Source organism: Episyrphus balteatus, chromosome 4, assembly GCF_945859705.1.
Source record: "Episyrphus balteatus chromosome 4, idEpiBalt1.1, whole genome shotgun sequence".
In the NCBI taxonomy this organism is placed as follows: Eukaryota; Metazoa; Arthropoda; class Insecta; order Diptera; family Syrphidae; genus Episyrphus; species Episyrphus balteatus.
This window is the reverse complement of record NC_079137.1, coordinates 31,083,582-31,092,469: the sequence shown is the minus strand read 5'-3', so window position 1 is coordinate 31,092,469 and position 8,888 is coordinate 31,083,582. Positions and strand designations below refer to the sequence as shown.

Sequence of the window (8,888 nt, the reverse complement as noted above, 5' to 3'; positions counted from 1 at the left end):
CAAGAGGTTCCACCTTATATTCTTCCTGCTCCTTCCTGTAACTCCCTGTTTCATTCTCTACAAATTCACCCGCCTTGGAGAGCACTATAAAGTTAGAATGAACGAATGCGACTTTGTGCTGCTATATGATGGTGATGGTTATGGTGATGGTGTTGGTGACGTGCTGAGAGCGAAAAACTATGACTCCGTATGTATGAATGAAGAACGGGTAGACAAACGGACGGACGGACGGAAAGCAGGATTTCTTATCATTGAGAGCGCTGCAGCAGATCTAACATACTCCACGCGAACGCCACTTTAAAAACCCTGCTTCCCATGCACCACCTTACACTGTCAAACACCACACGCCACACTACCCCTACGATCATGCACAGGGTGGTTAACACGTTAAGATGGATGTGTATCCTGGCAGCTAGCTATCAACCACCGAATGCCACCATCATCATCAACCAAAGAACCACCAAGAAACGAAAGGGTTGAATTGTTGGTGATAGAAGCAGAGGCGACAGAGACAGGGGCAGGGACTTGCACAGGGACAGGGACTAAAAACTAGGACTGAATTGCTGGGGAGGCGCTACTACCGCTGCTGCTCTCGCATGGAATGTAGGTCAAAGTGCAGTGCAACGTCCTCGACATCCGCATTGCTGTACTTTGGCTTTTTGGATAGGCTAGTTTAATTTTTATTAGTGATTCCGTATGTATACTTATAAAGTGCGATTGTATGTCATTCCGTGTACGTGTGTGAAGGTATGTGTGGATGGATATGGGCACACTACTTGCCATAGGTAACGCTAACACCACCGTCACTCGGATCGGAGGGTTGGTATTGGCAGCAGTGTTCGTCACAGCCGCCAATCGAGGGGGGTGCAAATTCGTTTTCAATGGAGGATAGATTCCCAAGTTAGGATTAAGGACTCCTGGATTCATAACGAAGATACGAGCCGAGCACTCCCTTCAGTGGACAGGCACACAAGAAGATGTCAACGTAGAGTCGTAGAGAATGGGTGCTTTTGCTCTTTCGATTTTGCGATGACTTATTCTGTATTCGAGAGTAATAAAAACGTCATTAAATTATTTGTGTGCCCTCCACAATCCACATGCAGCACTGAATTGTCGACGTTGTCGCCACCGTCATCGTCGTCGTCGTCGGAGCCGTTGTTGGAGTCATCTTCGTCGAGGACGACAAAGATGCAGTGCGATGAATGAGTCTTGTGCTTGCAGCTTGCAGTCTTTATCCTTCATTACCCCAAAGGGGCTTTCGACAAGGCTGCAGGGATGATATGCATTGAGAAGCATGAGGCAGGAGTACACAGGAGCACTATGGCAGAAAGAGACACAGGCAAACATACACATATTGAGGTGCCAGACGGATGATGAGACGTAAGGCATGTGCTGCATGGATTTTTGGGAAATGATAAATGATTTGGGGGTTCGCCGCCGCCATCTAGTTGAAGGGGTGGTTTTAGGCAGCAATAGCAGCATTATTTTGTGCTGTCTTTTTTGGTGAAAAGGATGGATGGATGGCGATATGTGGCGGCTGCTGAAAACACGTTCGAATGCATCCAGTATATACCACATCCCTTCTCGTTCTCTGTCGCTCCTTCTTTTGCTTTGGCAGGTTTTTTGGAGTGTTGTCTCTCGTTAATCTTTTCATTGATTTAAATTGATGCTCTTTTTGCCAACGAGCAGCACTTTTAGCCAGCCGAGTGTGCTTTATTGTGTGTGGCACAGGACATGCTCTACATTTAGTCGCAAAGTCTGATTTTTTTTTTGTTAGGAGTAGCATGGAAGAATATGTCAAGTTAATTTTTCTTAAGCCAAAAATTTTGCAAACCTGACAAATGGGCCGGGTTGTTGGATTGTGATGGTTGTTGGGTACGGTTTGTATGTGATTGTGATTGTGTATGTTTATGTTTATCTTTCAGGATGAATAAAAGAATTTTTTGTTGTTTAGGAATGCTTCATAAGACGCAGAGGGTTAGAGTTTTCTATGATATTTTGACTATGGGTGCTTGTTTTGTTTTTGTGCGGAAGCCTCTAGCCCAGACACTTTTATTAGGAACATTCCTTAGGTTAGGTTTTTCTTTAACTAAGCAAGAAATCCATTAACTTGAGAAGAATATATTTTTTTCTTGACAAGTGAATGCAGCTCCGCACTTTTATGGTTGATGGAAATTGTTTTGATTTTCCTTGGCGATGTCACGTTTCACTAATGGAGATGTCAAGTTTTATTTTAATTTTTTTTTTTATTTTTCTATGGTAAGACTTTTATGAAAAGATTAGTTTTGGCATGAACTTGGCTTATCCTAGCAGGACTTGAAATTTAAACACAAAAAACGCTTTGGCTAAAAAGAATTTATGAACATTTCAAACAATATGTAGTCTAGGTAAGAAAATACAAAAATTTAAGTGGAAGTTTCAAAGGAAAATTCTTAATATATAAAATGTTTAATATACGAGTGTAAGTGAACGTTTAAAATTTAGGAGTTATCGGTACACTACGGCGAATACGTAACACGAAAAACTGTATTTTTTTTTACAAAATTTCGGATGCTTTTTTTAAGTTACATCGATTTCTAGAGAATTTAAATTATTAAATCCTGGAGTGATTCACACAAAGTGACAAAAAGCCAACCTTGGTTAAACTTGTAAATTGTACACATCTTTAATGTATCTCAACGCTTCCATTAGTCCATAATGCTTAGTTGTCTTAATATCCATACGTACTTGTTTTGTTAAGTTTTGTTTAATCTTTAAAAATGTTCTATTTGAATGCTTTCAAGAAATTATTAGCTATTGAGTGCTGGAAAACAAATTTAAAACTACTTTATTAGTGTAGGGACAGTCACCAAATTGGACTCCTGTTCTGTAACTATCGCAAAGGCGATAAACATTTTGGAATTTTCACAAATTTTATTTATCTCATACAAAAGAACAAAATTTTATTCAAAACTTGATATAGAACGAAATTATTTTTCTCTTATGGAATAAAGGGGGTTTTATAACAATTCGACAATTGTCTGTCACATAAAAGACATTGGGGGTTAAAAATAATCAAATTTAAAGCCCAATTAAATATTTAACTGAATTCTACATATTTCATTATACCAAAACCAATTTAAATTAGTTGGGAAACTCAACTCTTGATTTAAAAAAAAGTTGATGCTTTTTATTTGGATTGGTATTTTTCGATGTTGCATCTTATGAAACTAAAACCAAGATATTTTGACTTCATTGTTAAAAGTTTTGGCTAAACTAAAACACTTTTTGCTAAAAAAAAACTCTTTTAAAGTTTGGAATCGTCAAAGCAGGTTCCAGGGATGGTTTTTTGAAAAAAAAAAAAAATCATATTTGTTATCTACGACTGATTCCCCTTCAAGCCATGTATGTTTAAAAGTTTCATTTTAATCGGTGCTGGTTTTTTTTATTCCCCTTCAAGCCATGTATGTTTAAAGGTTTCATTTTAATCGGTGCTGGTTTTTTTTTTTTGCATTCTCCTTACACTTAATTTCAATATTAAAGATTATCAAGCTGCTTAGAAGAAAGTAAAAAATAGTCATGCATTTCTTTTTTCCAAAACTAAGACCTTGTAAAATACAGTACCTACACAACAAAAATAATTAAAATTTTGAGAGCCTTTTTAGATACAAACAAAACTTTCCGTACTAGCTTCATATATGTCAGGTACCGGTGTTTCATTTGCCTTTCTTAGTAATCACCAAAAACTTTAAACAATTAAGTTAACCAATTTTAAAGCAATGCCTTTCACAGTCTGGTAGCTATCCCCAGTTGGAATTTTTTTACAAATCCTAAACTTACTATAAAAACCGTCGAAATCAGACAATTTTTATCGGGATACGCCTCGTAAGCTACTATTTTATATTTGTCATGCATGTGCTAGCTTTTTTTAGACATGTTATGAAAAAATCTTAATCGTTCAGTATTTATATCGCATTAACCTACAAGAAATTAACTCAGCACTGAAAAACTGAACCTTTAAAATAAAAGTATTCTCCAACTTCAATTCAAAAATCACAGCCTAAAATTATTCTGCCTATCTTGGATTGTGTAACAATATTGTTTTTCTTTTGACTCTTATTGAAACAAATAATCATTTTCAAATCTTTCCCTTGTGGCTAACCAATTTCCCAATAAACAACACAAATGTACCCAAATATAGGCAAATCAACATTTCATTTCATCTGCAAAAAAAAGGCAAACAGAATTGACATGAATTTCATCCTTCGACCATCCTTGTAGATCGACCTGTGGCCATCAGATTGTATTACACAACAAAACCCACAAAACCCAATTTTACCTGACAAAACCATAAATCACTTCTCAACGATACGCCTCCATACATATTTGGCACCTGAAAAAGCAGACGATATGACTTCAAGACATCAGCATCCCACACATCGCATCACATAATCACAAACATCGACCACAACCCCCACCCTTTCATGCCGAAATGCAGATAATACCAGTTCACGTATGTCCTCAACACTTCCCATACCTCGTCCTCTCAGCAGCAAAAACAAGAAACGGAGACACTATATTTCCAGAGGATAGGATATTTAAGACCTTATGTTCTGACTGACTTCAATTAGATATCCACACAATACAAATGAGCCGATGATATTTCACTGCAAGGCTTCAGCATTGCATTCGTCCTGCCACACAGTTCATATACAATTGTCTGTGTTTTCATCTCCAAGGACCACACTCTCCGTCTCTCTTACTTTTGCCACCATGTGCTTTCGGCCTCTAAGGTTGTGTTCCAATACTAGTGCCAGACAACATCCGAAATTGGCAGAATTTAGGTTTGACTTTTTGTGTGTACCTACCATACGCAAGATGAAACCATAATTCCCTTTGTACAAGAATCACTAAGCATCATCAGAAGACACAAATGACTACCTATCTCCGGTCTGTTTTGGTGGTGGTGGTCCCCAATCGTGCCATTGCCAGAGAGTTTTGGGTTAGCTGAAATTAGGTGCAAAATGACCACAAAATAAGTGCCTTCCTTCACTTCATTCCCAACCAAAAACACACAGTGATTTTTAGCCTCGGAGCTTTTCCTAACACGATAGTAGGGTAATATGGAAGATGTCTCCTGTGTAGTCATCCTTCTATAAAACCCACTTTTGTCCCGCCCGTGTCTTTCACTCATTCTCTCTTTCGCTCTCATTGGTTTGTGGTGTTCTTTTGTGTGTCGTCCAAGTAGCTGAGGAGAGTTTAAAAAAAAAATTATATCCGCAATCAGGAGCAATAAAATTCACCAAGGAAATTTACATAACGTACAAAATAATGATGGCAACAATAAGGATAACAAACAGCAAAAGTTGTGACTACTGTGTGATGAGGAAAAAAATTACAAAAAAAAAGAAAAAGAACAACAGCACTCCGAAGTATGGAAGACACATTTGATGTTATTATAATGCCATAGCAGTTCATTTCTTCAATTTTTTAGTCCTTTATTGCACTATGTAGTGGTCTCTCCCTATTTGCCTCTTTAGCGTTGGTCGTGTTTCAATGTCCTTAATAGAGTGCCTTCTTCGTGCGGATCTAATGAAAGGAATACGAACGGGGACAAATTCTTTTCTTTTCGTCGTGTCCTTCTTTTCATGGGCGGATTTTGGATAGAGAAGGCTTACTTTTGACTTTTTCAAAACCCTCAATTGGAATGACCAACAATCAGCTCAAATAGTACTCGTTGTTTTATTTTGATAACATTAACTGTATTCTTCAAATCTGGTTAAGAAACCAACTAGGCGCTAATTTAAGTGTAGAGGAGAGTTAACGGTTGACTATGGCTTGTGAATTTGTTTGCAAACCGCTTTTTGCCACATACTTAACCAACATATCGCACATGTACTACAAAAGTGTCACAACTCAAAAATCTTCATTTTTCAATAGAGACGATAAACCAATTTAAGGAGAATAGAACGAGTATATTTATTATTTACTTAATTTTTAGAATAGGAAACACACTTTTAACCAATTTTAGACAACCACCATCATTCTAACTATCTTAAACCTTGGAAATTCACGTTTTTAGAGTTGTGAAAATTTTCGTGATCTTTGGACTAAAAATGTGTCATTTTTGTCAAAGTAGTTTTTATTTCAAATGAAACATCTAAAACGACATTTTACCTTCTGGAATAAAAACTATTCAAGTTATATCAATGGCAACTAGATAGATTTGTCCGGGAAAATTTCAAATATTTTTTTTTGTCAATAACTAAAAAAATCTGTTTTTTGAGTTGTGACACTTTTGTAGTACATGTGCGATATGTGTATCAATATATCAACTATGCGTTTTATTGATTCGTCCAAGAACCACCTTTGATATCAGTTCGAAATATAAAATCTAAGATGCAAGATAAGATAAGCAACCCGAATAATTAGTTATTAATTTTCTTGGGACACCGTTGAATATTTTATCCGATATCCCCAAATTAGTCTTATGAAGGGAAAAGTTTTTTTGACTTAAAAACATAAAAGATTGTCTCTTTTGAAGACGAGACCTTTACGTAGAAGGTGGGTTAATTTTAAAAGTTTATCTGATAAAACTTCAGGCAAACTTAGTCATTTTTAATCCTATTGTGCTACTAGATTCCATCGATAAAACATTGGAAGCTTCTGACAAAGCTATAAAGGCTATATACATCCGTAAGATTTTGATCCTTGGGATCGTTGAAGTGTAAAAAGCAGTACATGATGACAGAAAATGCGAAACGGTCTCCTCTCCATTAAATCCTTGCACTCTCTTATGGCATGGCTACCTATTACACAAGGCCCAGTTATGACACCTTTAACGGAGCTAATATTATGAAATCATATCAAAGACAGTAAGCACTGTGGCCGTTTGGGATCTAGTTTCCGCCTGAAGTATTTAAACAATGGGCAATTGGTTTTTGATTTTTCAATCACATATCGATTTAGTATAATTTTACATTACAAGTAGCTCTTACTTTATTTGCCTTGTAGGACAATATAGGCATTTCTGTTCTTATTCTAGCGAATGCATGCTTGTAATTCCACAAAACCCTTTATTCTACGGCATCTAGTAAAGTTAAATATTGAAATTTTGTGTCCTCATTTAAGACGATGAGCAGTTAAGGCAGTAATGGAGTTTTACAAAAATGATTCAAAAGATTTTAGATCTTGTCTGAAAAGATGCAGGTGCCATGCTTTCTCTTAGCTAGTACAATACTTGTTTTATTGCAAGAGTTTCCACTTAGAATACGCTTCATGTCCAGGGAAAGTTCTATCTTCCCAGGCTGAACTTTAGGGAAAAAGTACTCACCTCTTCAATTGTTGTGTTTACTACCCCATATTGTACGTTGTGTATTATTATTCCATTCACTCATCAGGTTGGTCTTTTTCGGTTAAGTGATTTTCCTCTGGAGGAACACATCCTATGTGCTAAAGTTGACATAAAATAAATCATTCAAATTAAAAGTTTAAATACCAGATCCTAGACTTACCTTTTTCTAAGATTGCGAAGCACCTACTTCTGGAGATGCATATGAAAGAGATTGTATTGGAGGTTTCTTCTTTTTGGTATTGATCATAGTCCTATACTGTCAATAACGTCACTCCTCAAGAAAACTAAGACTATTCAAAGCTTTTTTGTGCTGTAAAACTTTAAACCCCAATCGATCTTAGCCTTAAGACTCAAATTTAATAGTTTGATCCCTGAATTTGCACGAAATTTGATCTTGACATCTAAAAAAGCCATTGCAACTTAATATTACCGTCATATTACTTTGCTGAGCATGAAAAAAAAGAAAATACTACTGACCTTCTGCGGTTACTCTTCTTTAACAAATGTCCAGTAATGCCACAACTCTAATGATTTAACTTTGCATAAGCTCGTTTCTGTTAAGCTTAATTAACGTGACGTTTTTCTTTTTCGAACCCAGTGGGGTTTCAACTTTAACGACAATTTTATTGTTTGCATGATTTCTCTCATGAGAAATTAGAAGTCTTTCGTGGACACCTTTTTAAGTCTCTCATGTGAATAACGCCCCATAACTGTAAACAAAGCTTAATAACTACAAACGATATAAGAAATTTAAAGTTTCAGGTAAAATATATTCAGTTAATTTTAAAAGTATGGTTAAGATTGTACGCAGAATCAAACTAATATTCTATATTATTTCTTTTTTGTAGGCTCGTATTATGTAGTTGACATTTTTCGAGGTTATAGTGTAGGCACAACGCCAAAACCACGAATCCGCAAAATTGTAGTTTTGAAAAAAACGGCTTCAAAGTTTTGGAAACTCATGCAATCTTACTCGTGCAACGGAAATTGATAATTTAGGCTTTTAGGAAACAGATGGATAGTCGGGATCGACGCAGTGAACGACCGATAACAAGTAAAATGTCAAAAAAAATTCAGATTCCCGGTTTTGGCTTTGTGCTGACGATATTCTTCTCGATTACTTCCAAAATTGTTAATACAATTTTTAAGACCCTTCAAAAGGATAATAGTCTTCAAACAACCAATTCCATCCCTGTTTCTTCTCAAGGAGTTTATTTTTGCTGGCGTTGCTAAAAATGGTTGAAAACGCAAAGAAAGGTTTCTTGTTTAACCCCTTGCTGATATTTTTCTGACTATGCTACTACTGCTGCTGCTAGTGCTTGGTGCTGCTGCTGTATACACACCGCAAGCAATGTCCTTGCAAAATGCAAAATTATACGTGTACTAGCTGTTAGCTATACACACAAATGGAAAAGGATGTGTATCTGCTCTGCGGTTGTAGCATACCAGCAAAACGAAAATAGGTACATTTTATTATTTTCCTTTTGGATTTAAATAAACAATACAACGAGGAACAACGAACGAACGAAACGTTAGTCCTGTAACGTTTTTGACC

The 8,888-nt window shown here is 36.4% G+C and overlaps 1 long non-coding RNA gene across 1 annotated transcript; it reads right to left on the bottom strand.

Annotated features, from left to right (window-relative positions):
• Window positions 1-6,299: 6,299 nt before the first annotated feature.
• Window positions 6,300-8,044, bottom strand: LOC129920071 (uncharacterized). The gene is made up of 3 exons (XR_008773182.1): window positions 7,811-8,044; window positions 7,494-7,734; window positions 6,300-7,431 (listed from the first exon to the last, which is right to left on the bottom strand). It is a non-coding gene; the product is annotated as an uncharacterized LOC129920071 (long non-coding RNA).
• Window positions 8,045-8,888: the final 844 nt, after the last annotated feature.